The following is an 18,060-nucleotide window of genomic DNA, read 5'->3' as shown; positions in this document are numbered from 1 at the left end:
TGAAAGAGAAAGTGACCTGCGCAAGGAAGGCTTGAGAAGTTGAGTGTGTGCGTACGGCAAGCAAAACAGAGTGTGTGTGTGTGTGTGTGTGTGTAATCAAAACAGAGCAAAATCCAAAATAGAAGAGAGGCCTGCGTGAGTAAAACCGGAAGAAAAAGGAAGAAGAAGAAATAATTTAAAAAAAAAAAAGATAGAGTGAAAGAGAGGGATGCTGGATTGAGGGAAGAAGTTACCAATTTTTGTTCAAGATGCCGAACAAAACTATAGTGGAATCACAATTTGAAGTTCAAACACCTTGAGTCGAATGCAAGGTGAAGGGATGGAGAAAATGAGAGGAACCGATTGAAATGCCTATAGAAGTGTGCAAATCTGTTTCTTGAGCATGGTAAGAGGTAAAAATCAACTGTAAGGATTATGGATTGGTGTGTACGGTTTGAGCGATGTGCGGAAATGCAGTGCAGTGGGAAGAAACTGTGGAGAAGAAAAACAGTGCAGTAGAAAAGGGGACTCACCAAAACGACGCCGCCCGAGTCCCTCATCAAGTGTTCGTGGGTTGGGCTTCATGCAACCAGCTGACTTCAAAAGGACTGGGCCTAGAGCCCGAGTATTACATTCTCCCCCCTTATAAAAATTCCGTCCTCGAAATTTGTCACAAGCTATTGGGATCTTCGTCGAACAACTGTGGGTACTTGACTTGCATTTCGTCTTCTAATTCCCAAGAGGCTTCACAGATAGCATGATTATTCCATACCACTTTAACCAATGGAATAGTCCGCTTCCGTAACACTTGTTCTTTTCTCTCTACAATCTGCATTGGCTCTTCTGTATAAGTCAGATTTTCCTAAAGTTGAAGAGGCTTGTAATCGATAACGTGGGTGGGGTCAGGTACATACTTCCTCAGCGTAGATACATGAAATACATTGTGTACACCTGAGAGTGCTGGTGGTAGGGCTACTCTGTAAGCCACTGGTCCAATTCGATCAAGAATCTCAAATGGCCCGACGTATCTAGGGCTCAACTTGTCCTTCTTTCCAAACCTCATAACCCCTCTCATGGGTGCAATCCTCAAGAATACCTTATTCCCAACCTCAAACTCTAATTGGTGACGACGGTTATCTGCATAGCTTTTATGTCGACTCTGAGCTGCTCTCATTCTAGCTCGAATGGTCTCAATCTTCTCTGTTGTCTTCTGTATGATTTCTGGACCCAAAATTTGGCTTTCTCCCACCTCATCCCAACACAAAGGAGATCTACACCTCCTACCGTAAAGTGCTTCATAAGGTGCCATCTCAATGCTAGCCTGGTAACTGTTATTATAAGCAAACTCCACCAAAGGCAAGTGTCGTATCCAGGTTCCCTTGAAATCCAACATGCATGCTCTCAACATGTCTTCCAAAATTTGAATGGTCATTTCCGACTGTCCATCCGTTTGCGGGTGAAATGCAGTGCTGAAATTTAACTTAGTGCCCATGGCCTCTTGTAAGCTTCGCCAAAATTTCGAGGTGAAACGAGGATCTCTATCCGACACAATGGACACGGGTACCCCTTGCAACCTCACTATTTCCTGTATATATAGCTCGGCTGGTTTCTCCACGGGTATAATGATGGTTTATAACCCTACCACAGGGGTGAAACATGGAATATGGCCCAGCCACGGGTATAATAGTGGTTTATAACCCTACCACGGGGGTTAAACATGGTTTTTGTCCCGATGTGATGTTAAGAGATAATTTGATTATAATGTTTCAGTTTGGAAATGCCAATGAATTTTCTTTTTGGGAAAAAGTTTATCTTTATGGAAATTTCGTTCTAATGTTTTTGTACCAAGTTTTGTTTTAGCATTCTGAAAGTAAAATAGGTTGTTTCTGTAATTTGAAGAAAATGTTTTGTTCAACTTATCAAATGTTATAAATGCTCATGTTTACATGCTAGTATATGCTCTCTGCTTGCTGAGTTGTTGATAACTCACCTCTTTAATCTTCATAATATTTCAGATGACATTGATGGTTTAGCTGAGGATCAGTATTAGAGTTTATGGAGAAGATTAGCAGTGAATTGTTGTTGGGTATCTCATGGTATTAGTGCTGATGTTGGAAGCTATTTATATATATATATATTTTTTTTGCTTCAATGGATTTAGACGGTTTATGGAGACTTATGTCAATGTTATCTTATTTCTAGTTTGTTATTTGAGACATGAAGAAGAGTTGATATTTTATTTGGGTTGTTGGATTGAAAATTGAATAAATGAGTTTATATGGTTTATTAATTTGAAGTATTTACGTTTGATTTGATGTTTTGGAAATATATATTCTTGAATTTGGAAGTACATTAGCTTTGTTAGAGTTGATTATCAGATTATATGAGTTAACTCTGTGAACCCTCGGGGTTAGGGAGTTACAGTTGGTATCAGAGACAGGTTTGAATTTTGCATACTGTAGACCTTGGAGGTTTAGATATCTGTGGGTTCATAAGATGTGAAAATTTCAATATAGGAACTGAAGGACTATAAGGATGGTCATGTGGATATTTAAGTTTGAGTTCCAAGAACCTTATGATTGATTTTGATGGGATTTGAGGTTTTAGATTTTACTGATGTTAGGAATTGAATTCGGAACTTTGAGGTTTTAGATTCTAGTGATGTATGGGTATTTAGTGATGACAGCCTTACATAGTTATTTGATATATATATATATATGTATTTGTGTTTATACGCATATTTTACTTATCTTATTATTATTTACCCAGTATTTTCGCTTTTATTAATTTAGAACATTTCACCAAGTTTAAACTTTCAGGATGGCGGCTCATTGTCGAGTTCGAACCCTTGAAAATTTGAATGAAAACGTCAACGATGGGGGTTGCACGTTTGAACAATTTAATCGAACGCATCCTCCCATCTTTGATGGAAGAGGTGATGCGAACGCAGCGGAAGATTGGATACAAGACATTGAAGAAATATTTAGTGTTTTGGAGTGCACCGATCAGCAAAAAGTCCGATTCATAGCTTTCAAACTAACTGGAGAAGCGAAGAGATGGTGGAATTCTGAAAAAGTCATCAGGGAAGCTAAGGGGACTGGAGTAATTGTTTGGGCTCAATTCAAGCAGAATTTCTTTGATCGATTTTTTCCTAAGGCTGATAATGGAGCTAGAGCTCGAGAGTTCACCAACTTGGTGCAAGGGACCATGACTGTGCGCCAGTATGCTGTAAGGTTTGTGGAATTATCATGCTTCGCCGCATACTTGATTCCTGATGAGGAGAAAAAGACTAGGATGTTTGAGGAAGGTTTGAACTACAGGATTTATGAACGAGTGATGGTCCTACATATTCAGAATTTTTCAGAATTAGTGCACAAGGCGATACTAGTTAAGTAGAATCTCAAGAGGGGTGCTGAATTGCAAGAACTGAGGAAGAGAGCAGCTCCACAAGGATTCCCTAGTTCGGATCAAGGGCAATGGAAAAAGAGAAATGAGGGGAGCAGTTCAAGTCAGAGACAGATACAGGGAAATCATACCTCTAATCCCTGTAAGTTTTGTAACCGCATACACCTTGGGGAGTGCAGAAAGGAAGTGGGATCATGTTTCAAATGCGGTATGAATGGGCACTTCATTAGAGAATGTCCATTGCTTACGGAGAACAACAGAAGGCCTAACCCACCTCAAAACTTTAGGCCGAATAACAAAGGCAACAATCAATGGAGGATTGTGTCGGCACGGGTGTTTGCTTTGACCCCGGGAGAAGCTGAGGACAAGAATGATGTAATCATAGGTATAATCTTTCTGATCTTCCTTTTTATTTTTTTTTGTAATGTTGAGAATTAAGGATTAATTATCTTGTTATTTTTATGGATTATATGACGTAAACACAGGAATTATTCCCCTATTTCTCAATAAGGCTACTGTTTTATTTGACTCTGGGGCTACCCACTCTTTTATTTCAATGGACTACATTAACTTCTGCCTCGTTGATACTGATGAAATGGATTACAATTTAAGGGTCTCAACCCCATCAGGTGATATAGTGATCTGCAACAAGATTTTACTTAAGTGTCCTATAACTATTAGCGGGAGGGAAATGCCAGCTAACCTGATAGTCTTCCCTATGATTGGGTTTGATGTGATTTTAGGAATGGATTGGTTAGCTTCCAGTTATGCTAGTATTGATTGTTTTAAAAGGGAAGTGATGTTCAGGTTTCCGGAGGAAGAGGAACTTCGGTATATGGGTTCCAGAGTGCGTACCCTTCCATCAGTTATTTATGCTTTTCAAGTTACAAGTTATTACGTGATGGATGTCAGGGGTACTTGGCTTTCGTGGTGGATGAACCAAAGGAAGAAGTGAAACTAGAAGAGATTCCTATTGTGAGAGAATATCTGAAAGTTTTTCCTCAAGATTTGTCTGGATTACCACCCCAGCGGGAGGTAGAGTTTGCTATTGAATTAGTCCCAGGCACGACACCTCTTTCCAAAGCCCCTTATTGAATGGCGCCATTAGAGTTAGCTAAGCTCAAAAAACAGTTGCAAGACTTATTAGACAAAGGTTTCATCAAACCCAATGTGCCACCTTGGGTAACTCCAGTTTTGTTCGTGAAGAAGATGGATGGTACAATGAAAATGTGTATAGACTATAGGGAACTGAACCGAGTGACATTAAAGAATAAATACCCGCTGCCCCGCATCGATGATTTATTTGATCAGTTGCAAGGTGCCCAAGTATTCTCCAAGAGTGATCTTAGATTGGGTTACTACCAATTGAAGATCAAGGCGGAGGATGTACCAAAGACAGCTTTCAGGACCAGGTACGGCCATTATGAATTCTTGATCATGCCTTTTGGCCTAACCAACGCCCCAGCGGTATTTATGGATTTGATGAATCGGGTATTTCATGAGTTCTTGGATAAATTTGTAGTGGTGTTTATTGACGACATATTAATCTACTCCAAGAGCAAAGCTGAACATGAAGACCATCTGAGACAAATTCTGGGGACACTCAAGGATAAGAAATTATTTGCTAAGTTGAAGAAGTGTGAGTTTTGGCTTGAGTCTATTGTATTTTTGGGACATGTAGTCTCAAGGGATGGTATTTCAGTAGACCCTAGGAAAATTGAAGCAATAGTTAACTGGACTCAACCAACTAATGTGCATGAAGTTAGGAGTTTTTTGGGTTTGGCTGGTTATTACCGTCGATTTATAGACAATTTCTCAAAAATAGTGGTTCCCCTTACCGCCCTTACCAGGAAGAACAATAAGTTTGAATAGATTGAGAAATGTGAGGAAAGCTTCCAGGAATTGAAGAAGAGATTGGTGACAGCTCCAGTTTTGACAGTCCCTAGCGAAAGAGGAGGTTTTGTGGTTTACACTGATGCTTCGCGATTGGGTTTGGGGTGTGTATTGATGCAGCATGGGAAAGTAATAGCATACGCTTCTCGGCAATTGAAGACATATGAGCAAAATTACCCCACACATGATTTGGAGTTAGCTACAGTTGTCTTTGCACTTAAAATCTGGAGACATTATTTATATGGTGAAAGGTGCGAAATCTACACGGATCACAAGAGTTTGAAGTACTTCTTCACTTAGAAAGAATTGAATATGAGACAGAGGAGATGGCTCGAACTAGTCAAGTATTACGACTGCAACATTAACTACCATCCAGGCAAAGCTAATGTTGTAGCTATTGCATTTAGCAAGAAGCCAATGGGACCAGCAATTGCAACTCTTACCACTCATTCCCACTTATTAGTGGAGTTGGAAAGAGCTACTATTGAAGTGGTTGTGGGTGACCCAGCAAGCATTGATAACCAGTTTAATAGTTCAACTAGCCTTGATAGACAGAATTAAGCTCGCCCAAAAAGAAGATTCTAAGTTGGCGAGATTAATCGAAGAAGTAGAAAAAAGGGGATAAATCTGAGTTCAATGTTTCTGAAGATGGTGTGTTAAGGTTTGGAAATAGATGTTGTGTACCGGATAATGTTGAAATAAAAAGACTTATGCTCAAAGAAGCGCACTGCTCCCCTTACACAGTTCACCCTGGTAGTACAAAAATGTATCGGGATTTGATATAGTTTTTTTGGTGGGAGGGCATGAAGAGAGAGATTGCTGAATTTGTGGCATAGTGCCTAACTTGCCAGTAGGTGAAAGTAGAACATCAAAGACCAGAGGGTTATTGCAACCACTTCAGATTCCATAATGGAAATGGGAGCATATTTCTATGGATTTTGTTACAGGCTTACCACGGACACTGACAAGATCAAGATTATGAGGCATTGGGTGAGATGATTTAAGTGTAGTGGTTCAAGCATAGGAAGTTTTTTATGAGTATTGTCGAATTTTATTATGCTATGATGACTTGGCCTTTTTGAAAAATTGGTTATATTGAGATAATTAGATTGAATCAAATTTTCTATATGATATTGGGAATTTGGAGTCTATTTTTATATTGTTGGAATGTGAGTTTATATTGTAGTCAGGAGTTCTGATTGTGTTGATTTTGAGGAATTAGTGGTGACTTGAATTTTAAGAAGATACTTGTAATTGGAGATTAATCATTTGGTTGTGCAATTTTTTATTGATGGTTAAGTTTGGAAGTGGCTATTAGATTACCAAAAGTAGAATTCAATGGAGGTTTAGAAGTTGTAGCATAGGAGTTGATTGAGGTTGGCACATATTATTGTATGGAGCTATTAATCATTGGAATTTACTGGATGTTGTATTAAAGTTTTGGTGGAAAATGAGATTTTGGATAGTATAGTCACCCTGGGAATATTGGTCGTGATGTGCCACTGGGGGACTAATACGAGTATGTTGGATATCGCCATGTTTATTGAGAAATGTGCCACGTGCCGTCAAGTTAAGGCTGAGCATCAAAGATCTGTTGGTAAACCTCAACCTCTCCCTATTCCAGAGTGGAAGTGGGATGATATTTCTATGGATTTTGTTGTGGGTTTGCCGAGGACTCCTAGTGGGAAGAACTCAATTTGGGTGATTGTTGATCGGTTGACCAAGAGTGTCCATGTCTTGCCTATCATTAATACGGACTCCTTGGGTAAGTTAACTCGGCTGTATGTCAAAGAGAGTGCGTTTGCATGGAGTACCCAAGAGCATTGTGTCAGATCGGGACCCACAGTTCATGTCCCATTTTTGGAAAAGTTTGCAAGCAGCTTTAGGCACTAAGTTGAAGTTTAGTACTGCATATCACCCTCAAACAGACGGTCAATCAGAGTGTACTATTCAGACTCTTGAGGACATGTTGCGATCTTGTGTCATGGAATTTCAGGGGAGTTGGGAGAATCATCTGGCGAGGTCAAATTGTTTGGGCCTAAGATAATTCAAGAAATGAAGGATCAAGTTCAGTTTATAAGGACTAAAATGGCGGAAGCACAAAGTCGCCAGAAGAGTTACACAGATACAAGAAGAAGAGACTTATCCTTTGAAGTAGGTGATTGGATTTATCTCAAAGTCTCTCCTATGAAAGGCGTTAAGCGATTTGGTAAGAAAGGAAAGCTTAGTCCAAGATATGTTAGCCCTTTTCAGATCGTAGAGAAGGTTGGGCTTGTTGCTTATAAAGTTGCCTTGCCAGACTATTTTGGGGATGTTCATGATGTGTTTCATGGGTCCTCGTTGAAGAAGAGTTTTGGACAGCAAGAGCCACGTTTTGTTGACCCTGAACGCATTCAACTTCAGCCTAACCTTACTTATGAAGTTGCTCCGACGCAGATTGTGGATTGGAAAGAGCAAAGGTTAAGGTCCAAGATAATACCTTTGGTGAAAGTGTCATGGGGCGATCCGTTGGCTCAAGATTTCTCTTGGGAGAGAGAAGCTGACATGAGAGAGCAATATTCATACTTGTTCGATTGATTTTGTCGGTATGTTCTAAAGTCTGCTCTTAGTTGATACATCTTAGTTTAATGTTTGACCTTACTAATTTCGAGGACGAAATTTTATTTAAGGGGGGGAGGATGTAACACCCTGTATTTTAGTATATTTTTACTGAATGATTATTTTTATTTTATTCAAAAATTTATTCTCTTATTTTAAAATTGTTGGATTTTTTTAGTGGGTTTATTTTATGATTTTTGAATTTTGAATTTTGTGAAAATTATTTTGAAGGGTTTCTTAATTATTAATTATTGTTATGCGTTTAAAATCTCTTTATTCTCAATTAATTACTATTGGATTTAATTATTTCAATTTCACTTTACCATTATGTTTAAATTATTTTATTTAACTTGTGGTTTTGAAATTGTTTCCGTTGGATCATTTTTGTGACCCAAGTTATGAGGATTGGACCACATTTCTTTTCCTCCATTTTTCTTTCCTCTCCTTTTCTTTTCTCTTTCTTTTCTTTTTCCTTATTTCTCCATTCGGACTCTCTTCCCGCGGGACCCAGCTCCCCTTCCCTCTCTCAATTTGTTTATTCCATCACCACCCAGCGCCGTTGTGAGCTGGCAGTGACCGTCACTGCCCAGCCCGTTAGCCTCCCTAGCCGCCGTCGACCTCACCCCACCAACCTCAGCTCCATTCGCGCCGCCGTTAGCTACCACGAGCCTCTCCAAGCCGCAGCACTCTTTCCGCCGCTGCGCCGCCGTCGCACCACCATTGGCCACCATCTTCTCACCACCTCATCCTCGACCTCTTAGCAACCCATTGGACCCAACCCCACCTCCGATCCGTCACCAGTGAAGCATTTTCAACAATATTTCCGTTTTGGGCTTTTTGGTCTTCTACCGCCACCCACGACCAACCTTCACCACCACTATCATTCTTGGATCTTCGTTTGTCTCCATTAAAAAGTGGGTATTTGAGACCCACGGCCACAATGCATTTTGCACTGTTACGTTGCTCAGACGTCACTTCTTGCAGCTTCGTGATCCTTCGGAAATTGCTATATAGCGCTGTAAGTATTTCTCCAAAGAACTTTCGTGATTTAAATGTATTTTTGCACTAACTCATTTCACTGTATTTGGTTGAACATGCCGGACTGAGTCCGAGGAGTACGGGGGTCGGATAGATTGGTGATTGGAGTTGTTTGTGTGATTGATTGGGTTGGTAATTGTTGGTTTGGATATTGTGTTGTTCATGTACATTACATTTTGCACGCATGATCATGTTTGTAAAGGAAAACTGGGTTTTCGTGTATTGCATTCATGCTCATGTGTTTAATGAAAACTGGGTTTTCATGTGAAAGGATTTATGGGTGTATGTGTATCACGACCCCAAGCCAAGATGGGGCATTATCTCGGTGGAGCTCCTCTGGTTACTCGGGAGCGGAATATACTGAGTAACGTCTCCTGAATTGTCGCTGGGCGACAGTAGGATCGGACGAGATGGTATCATGCCGACTTCGTGGTCCTTCTGCTGGCAGGGACTAGAGGATGTCTGGCCATGAACGCGCTGGGCGCGGAACTGGGCATCGCTTGTTGCGTAGTGGGTACTTGGCCATGAACGCGCTGGGCGCGGAATTGGGCATCGCTACGAAATCAGGACGTGCGGATAGTCCCTAGAGGAGACCATGGTGCATATGGTAATAATGGATAAATGAACTATTTTCTGGAAAAATAGTGTGTTGGATTTCTGTGTAAATCATTTTCTGGGAAAATGTTTTACAGATATTTTGGGTCAAATGAGATTTTGACGTGTGTTGGAAAATAATCATTTTCGGGGAAAATGATGTTTTGAGGAAAATGCATATTTCATCATATGTATGCATGTTGGTTGCATTAATGCATTTTCATTATGTGGTTATTTGGATTATACTTATCTGCGGTACCATTTTGTGGTAATGAAGATTTTGATACAGATGAAGAGGAGGGTGAGCCTGAGGATACAGCTCCGCCTGAGGAGTGATCTGGGATCACTTGCTTAGATATTTTATTTTACTGTATTGTATTTTAATTTTGGATGACTGTATAACTACTTTTTAAACCTTTATTAATGTTTAGATTATATTTAAATTCTGGTACTTAGTTGACTAATCCGCTGCTTTGTTTTTATACACTGTTGCATGTACACACACACTTGGCACTTTCGTTGGGATGCGTGACCCGTGTCGTCATCATCCCGGTGTCTCGATTCCTATGTTTCCTTACATGGGGGGTCGGGGGCACCACAGGTGCCGTTCGAACGTTTCTTCATGTGTATTTGGTCGAATGGAGTGCTATCAATTGACCGGCCATGAAATACTCATTCGAACAGATCCTCATTGTTCGAACGTTATTTACGATGTTAGAATGGATTTACGAGACGAATTTAAATCTTCCCAAAAAAAAAAATCCATTTGAACGCGATCGAATGGTCGAGCTTTATTTCGTCTCAAAAGATATTTTTTGGGACAAACTTGAGATAGTTTTTTTCCGTCCTAAAGCATATTTTGGGAAGAAATGCCAACCTTTTGGGATGAAAATTTTCATTTCAAAAACCTTATTTATTGTAATGGCTGCTGGAAGTTCTGGAGATGTCTTGAGGTAGAGAGATGCTCAATGTCTTTGCAAGGGAGCTGACGACGAAAATAATAACTAATTATTGCCATATTACTGGGTGCTGGAGTGTTCATGGATAAATAATTTATCATGGTTTTGTTAGATTGCTTAAGTATGATTTAATCCCTTTGGAGAGAGGATCTCCAGTTTTGAAGTGACAGATGCATGACATTACTCTTTAGAGAATGTTTGGGAAATGAGATGAGATGAAATTTTAATAAATACTAAAAAAATGATTTGTGAATAATAGTGAGATAGTTTAAGTTAAGTATTTATTGAGTTTTGGAAAAGAAGAAAGAAAAAGTTGAATAAATATTATAAAGTTGAAATATTGTTAGAATATAATTTTTTAATATTATATTTGTTTTAGGATTTGAAAAAGTTGATTTTTTTTTTTAAATTTAGAAAATTTGTACTGATTAGTTTGAAAAAATTGTAATGATTAGTTTCAAAGAGTTTGTCTTTAAATGATATTTAGGAAAAAAATGAGATTGAATGAAAAGAGATGAGATAGGATGAGATAAAAATTATTTCCAAACATCCCCTTACTTATCTTAGAGATTGGAAACTTTGCAACAGGTTATTTAATAAACCAAACTATTATATTGCATTTATTTGTTGTACTTATAAGCTATTGCAGTCATAAATCTATTTTTATTAATAAGAAGCCAATTCGCAATGAATAATTTTTATTCCACCATTATCTATTAGAAAAAAAAAAAAAAGTAAGGAAAAATTTGTAATTGAGACTGTATCTAAAGTTGACCACTACAGTAAACATAGTTTTTCTTTTTCTCAGAAAATTTACGGAGTTTTATGGATCAGGCAGATTCTTCAAAGTCAAACAGCCCCATAAAAACAAAGAAACTATTTTTTACCGGTATGCTGCAGCTTGGACTTGACTTATGGATTCTATGCCTGTAAAAGTCATACATTAGCTGTCCACCTTTTTGGGAGTAATTCAAGATGCAAAAGATCTCTTATTAATTTACCGAGCATACGTGCTTCTTTTTTTCTTTCTTTTTTTTTTAAGTACGTCTTTTTTAGTTTAAATAGACTTAAATCTCTCAAATTAACTTCAAATAACACAATAAGATTTCCCATTATGGAACCATTTATCAGTTTCTATATATTCATGAGAGAAAAAAAGAAAAGAATTCTTAAGTATCAGTAACTTCATTTCTCCCTCTTCTCTTGTACGACAATGGTTTGAGATCTCTTTCAATAAACAGGCTTGTCATTCTTGTTAGAGGACATGGTTGTAATTAGTATAGTTTATGAGTGTACAATGGTCATTTGTATGTAGTATTTATAGGATGTTTAATGTTAATGAAGATACGAATTCATTCTCTCTCTATGTTCAATTACATGGTATCAGAGAAAAGTGTAGTCAACTAATGGTGGTTGTGCGACGGAACTAGTGGTGGTTGTGGTTGTGCGACGGAGTTAGTGGTGGTTGTGCGACGGCGCTGTGGTATCATCGTCGTTGTCTGTGATGGTTAGTGGTCGTTGTCCTCTTCGACGTTGGCAGCCAGTAGCTATTTCAAGGTGTTTCTGGTGACCTCAAGTGTCGTCTCCAGTACTGGATACCAGAATCGATATTGCCGGCATTTTCTATGCACACCGGTGAGTCTCCCATCGTCATCAGCTGCTGGAAGCCCTGTTTATCGCCATTGACGTCGACGTCTCGGTGTGTATGGTGGCAGGTCTCTACTATCCTGTCCTCGACTACGTATGCCCCCAATCCGAAGTAAGGTCTCATTTCTATCAAGAATAGCGTACGTTTGGTAACACGTATACAGTATACTTATTCTCGTTTAGGATAAGTTATCCTCGTTTAGGATAACCTATTCCAGTTTAGGGTTAGTTTTTGAAGCCAGTACCGGCAATACCTGGAACAAGCCCAATACAGGCCGATACAACCTGATACATACCGGTTCAGACCTGAAACAGAGCGGTTAAAACCCGATACAGGCCAATTCTGAACTGATACTTGCTTGTTTCGGCCGGTACAGGTTTGTTTCGACCATTTCAGATCCGAAATTTGGGTTTTTAATCTGGGTTTCTACTTTTCTATATTGTGTCTCCCAGTTTTTCATCCATATTTCATATTTTGTGTGTATCCTTGTCTCCAAGTTGAATTGTTGTGATACTTTTCACCATGACAACTAAATTTGAGTCAATGTCTTTTGCACCAAATATTAGTATGCCTATGACTTCGGTGAAGTTGAATGGAAAAAACTATACGTTTTGGTCAAAATTTGTTGAAATGTTTTTGAAAGGCAAGGGTCTTCGTCATACTCACTTGATTGATCCAATGTCTGACTTAGCTAGTTCTGCATTTGCTCAACGGGAGCAAGAAGATGCTCAAATATTGTCCCTAATGTTGACCAGTATTGAGCTTAATATTTGCACCAGCTTAATACATTTTGACACCGCTCAAGACGTGTGGACGCATCTCAAACAGATATATTTGGGTGCTGGGAACGTAACCCGTATTTATGAGTTGTGTAAGCAATTCTTTGGGTTGGAACATGGTGCTTTGGGCCTGGAAGAATATTATTCGCAAGTGATAAGCATATGTGAAGAACTCCGAATGTATCAACCTATCACTTCTAATATTTCAAGTATGCTAAAACAACTGGAAGATTTTAACATTGTTAAGTTTTTTGTCAGCTTAAAACCTGAGTATGAGTTAGTGCATTCTCAAATTCTGGCAAGTCCACAGCTTCCTTCATTTCTTTATGTGTTCTCCTGACTTCAGCGAGCCACGTTATCTGGACAATGATCTTAGTTTTCTTCATATCAAAATAATGAGAGATCTGCTTTAACTGCCTCCTATGTTGCTCCCGGTGGGCGTGGAGGCCGAAGTGGTAGAGGTGCATGTGGGGGACATGATGCCAGAGGTAATCGCACTCGAGGTCGTGAATCTCGTAAGTGCACTCATTGTGGTTGCACTAACCACTCGGTGGACTATTGTTGGGATCTCCATGGTAGACCATCTAAATCCGTTAATCAAGCTATTTGCCAAAATGCTACATCACTGTCAATGAGTTCCGACCTGACTCCAGAGATGATTAGCATATTGAAGGATGAGGATGACTAGTTTTTGGGTCGCACACGAGCGACTTCATCTTTCATAGCTACTCAAGCCCATTCAGGTACACTGTCCGTCTGTCTTGTCTCATCTACTCAAGATCCATGGATCATTGATTCAGGAGCTAATGAACATTTGATCGGTTTGTCTTATTCCTTATCTAAGTTGGATACTTTGACATCTCCAAAGAGTGTTACTCTTGCTAATGGTTCTCTTACTAAAGTTATAGGTATTGGTTCTACTAAGGTCACTGATTCTATATCCTTGTCATCTGTTCTACATGCTCCTAGTTTTTCCTTTAATTTGTTGTCCATTAGTCAAATTAATCAAACTCTTCAATATTCTGTGACCTTTTATCCCTTTGTATGTATCTTTTCAGGATCTCAAGACAGGGAAAAAGATTGGTATGGGGCATGAAACTGGTGTTTTGTATTACCTTGATGTCAAACAGTCACCCACTCAAGCCTTCACATCCTCATCATATGCTTTTAAATGGCATTGTCGCCTTGGACACACATCTCTTTCTCTTTTGAAATGCCAAGTTAGTAATCTTAAAAATGTATCTTCCTTTCCTTGTGAAGCATGTCAGCTTAGCAAACACCATCGTATGTCTTTTGTATCTCGAGTTGATAATCGAGCATCTAGTTCTTTTGAATTGGTTCACAATGATATATGGAGACCAATCAACATTGTATCAAACAAGTTTCAGTATTTTGTTACATTTGTTGATGACTATTCTCGTATGACATGGTAGTTTCTAATGAAGGCATGATCTGAACTTCTTTTCATATTCAAAATCTTTTGGAAAGAAATTAATATTCAATTTAGACAAAAAGTTCAAGTTTTGCATTCTGACAATGCTAAAGAATACCAATCTAGTACTTTTGCTACTTACTTAAGTAATAAAGGAATTGTTCATCAAACTTCAAGCTCTCATACACCCCAACAGAATGGGGTGGTTGAACGCAAAAATCGTCATTTGTTAGATGTAACCCGAGCACTTTTATTGCACATGCATGTTCCTAAACGTTTTGGGAGTGATGGTGTTCTTACTGTCTGTCACCTTATTAACTGTATGTCTTCATCAGTCCTCGATGGTTCCTCTCCCTTCTCCATCTTGTTCCCTTTCTCTCCACCTTTTTTTCTCCTTCCAAAAATCTTTGGGTGTGTTTGCTATGTTCATAACATTGGCCTAGGCTTTGATAAGCTTGATCTACGTGCTACCAAGTGTTTCTTTGTTGGTTATTCTCGGACTCAAAAAGGATATCACTGCTATAGTCCTGCTCTTAGACGTTACTTCACTAGTGCTGATGTCACATTCTTTGAGTCCATACCCTATTTCTCGACAACATCTTCAGTTGTTGAGTGTGATCCTTTACCATTACTTACTCTTACCCTTTCTCCTGCACACTCACCCACTTTTACCCAATCCTCCTCAGTTCCTTCCCTTGTTCCTTTACAGGTGTACTCGCATTGCGTGCACCCCTAGCTCCCATGCCTCCACCAACCTCGTCTCTATCTTTGGATCCTGAGTTACCTAATGCTTCAGACTCCACCTATTGCTCTCTGAAAATTTACTCATTCTTGTGTTACTCAGCATCAGATTACCCAATATGTCTTTTGTCACGCCTTATCTCCATGTTTTTTATGCTTTACTTCTCACCTTTCAAAACTTTCTATTCCTAAGACAGTTGATGATGTTTTATCTGATTCGGAATAGAGGACAACTATGAAAAATGAAATGGATGCTCTTCCCCATAATGGGACATGGGATCTTGTTCCTCTACCACTTGGTAAACACCTTGTTAGTTGTAGATGGGTATATACAATCAAATTTCATCCTGATGGGTTTGTTGAGCGTCTGAAAGACCTCTTGGTTGCTAAGGGTTACACTCAAACTTATGGCATTGATTATGATGAGACTTTTTCCCCAGTTGCCAAAATGTGTTCTATTCGGGTATTGATCTCTCTTGCTACTAACTTGGATTTGCCCTTATTTCAGTTGGATGTTAAGAATGCATTCCTACATGGCGACTTAAATGAGGAAGTGTATATGGAGCAACCACCTGGGTTTGTTGCTCAAGGGGAGTATCGAGGTAATGTGTGCAAGTTAAAAAAGGCATTATATGGTTTGAAACAATCCCACCAAGCATGTTTTGGGAGGTTCTCTAATGTTGTATTAGCATATGGTCTTCGTGGATGCCAAACAGACCATTCGGTATTTCACCTACACAGTGATGCAGGTCATATCTTGTTGGCTGTATATGTTGATGACATTGTAATTATTGGCAGTGACTCAGCTGTAATTGCTAGGTTGAAATAATTTTTACATGATTAGTTTCAGACAAAAGTCTTGGGTAAACTTAGGTACTTTCTTGGAATTGAAGTCAGTAGATCTAAAAAAGGCATTAACATATCTCAAAGAAAATATGTACTTGATCTTCTGAAAGAAATTGGCATGTTAGGTGCATGACCTATTGGCACTCCTATGGACCCAAATCGTAAACTCTTGAAAGACGAAGGGGAGTTGTTTAGAGATATAGGTCCATATCAAAGACTTATTGGAAAATTGAATTATCTTACTATCACCAGACCTGATATCTCTTATGCAGTGTGTAATACCCAGGCGTGTGAAACTGCACCCATGCACGAAAGCCGCACCCATGCACGTAATGACCCAGCTGTTTCATGCATGCATTCCGGAACGGCATCGTTTAGGTAAGTTTTTGCCTTCCTTTCTGTTTTCCCTCCCGTTTCTTTCTCCCTCTTTCTCTCTTTCAGTTTCTGATTTTATTTTTTTTTTCTTTCTCACGTCCAGACCTCTCCCTCTCACCCACGTCTCCTTATTTTCTCTCGGTTTCTTCTTCATTTCCATTTGTTGGCATTGATTTGAGGTTCCGAATACTTCCTCATTGTTGCGGTTTCTCTCTTGCGCTGCATATTATTCCAGTGAGTTGCCGTCTGCTACTTCCCCGATTTTTGGTTTGTTTTACTCTCATTTTCTGCAGTTTTTGGTCCTTGCCGTGATTTGAGTAACATTTTGTGAGTTGTTTTGGTTGTTATGCATGGTAAGTAGTTCGGGTTGGTGTATTGTCATAGGTTTGGATTATTTGAAGTCACATTGTAATGGAAAGAAGTGTATTTTGCGTAGTGTTAATTGGTTAAGTTGGCAAAATCTGCGTACTTCGCTCAAGCGTACTGTCGAGCGCGACTTGAGCGAACAGCCAAATGAAGATTGGCTCGAGCGGAATGTTGAGCGAGACTCGAGCGAACCTCTCTGACTTGACTTCACTCGAGCGGAGTGTCGAGCGATACTCAAGCGAACCTCTCTGACTCGCATTCGCTCGAGCAGAGTGTCGAGCGAGACTCGAGCAAACCTCTCTGACTTGCCTTCGCTCGCGCGGTATGTCGAGCGAAGTTGAGCGAACTTGGCTCGAGCCAACTGTCGAGCTAACTTTCAGCAAACACTTTTTCAGCTCCAAACCAGTCTCCACATATACCCAACATACTGAGTTTGGTATAGAATATTTTGGGTCAAATTTTGGGTTGTCCGTATTGTTATTTGGCTATTTAAGTTTGATTAAACTTGCTGAATTATGGTCTAGAGTTTGGGTCTTGAGTTGTTTAAAGACCAATTGTGTAATGTCAGACTTTAATATTTAGTTTATATTATTTATGAATAGGTGACGAGACGAATAGAGACCGTGTTCAAGTCATAGATAATACGCTACAGGAGTCAGGTAAGCGGGGTTCCTATGCTAGGCCTTACATAAATTATTGAGGTTGAGGTTGATTTTTCTGAAAACTGTGCATATTTTTTGTGGTGAAATGAGAAGTTGGGAAAAACAAAACCAACCTCGGTCGTTTATTTGCATACTCATGAAATCTGTACGAAAAAGAGAAAAATTATGTTCTGACATGCATTGTGTAGACATGAGCTAAATTTTGTCATGTGGTTTCTGAAATCTGGAAAAAGAGCGATATTGAGAATATGAAAAGTTGTGCATTTATTTGGAAAAATGTTCTGGCTTTTGTGTTCAACGTGTGTAAACTGTCTGGTTCTGTTTTGGTATTCTGTATTATTTTGATATAACATCTGAAAACCTTTGGCATGGTGTACTGGTTTTTGTATCTGACTCTGTCTCTGCTTTACTCTGCTCTGCTCTGTTATGCTCTGCTCTGTTTGGGTTGGTACCAACTTCTCTGTCTCTGAGTGCACCCACTTTGGTAACAAAGTGGTTTTATTGTGGTCTTTTCCTGTGTGCACACTCGGGGCTCCAAGAAGAATAAAGGAAAGATTTCACCTCTGTCTCTGCTTGGTTTGGCCACCGGGGTTAGCACAACCCTACCACGGGGGTGAAACATGGTCTCTGCTCTGTTTGATGCTCTGTTTTGATCTGATGATGATACTCAGTTTATGTTATGCCAAAGCACTAAGGGTTTTACTTGTCTTAAAACCATCGCTCTGTTACTTTTGAGAATATGTTT

The sequence above is a fragment of the Juglans regia genome, chromosome 5 (genome assembly GCF_001411555.2).
Source record: "Juglans regia cultivar Chandler chromosome 5, Walnut 2.0, whole genome shotgun sequence".
NCBI classification, from domain to species: domain Eukaryota; kingdom Viridiplantae; phylum Streptophyta; class Magnoliopsida; order Fagales; family Juglandaceae; genus Juglans; species Juglans regia.
The sequence above is the reverse complement of the archived record's forward strand: the minus strand, read 5'-3'. Positions refer to the sequence as shown.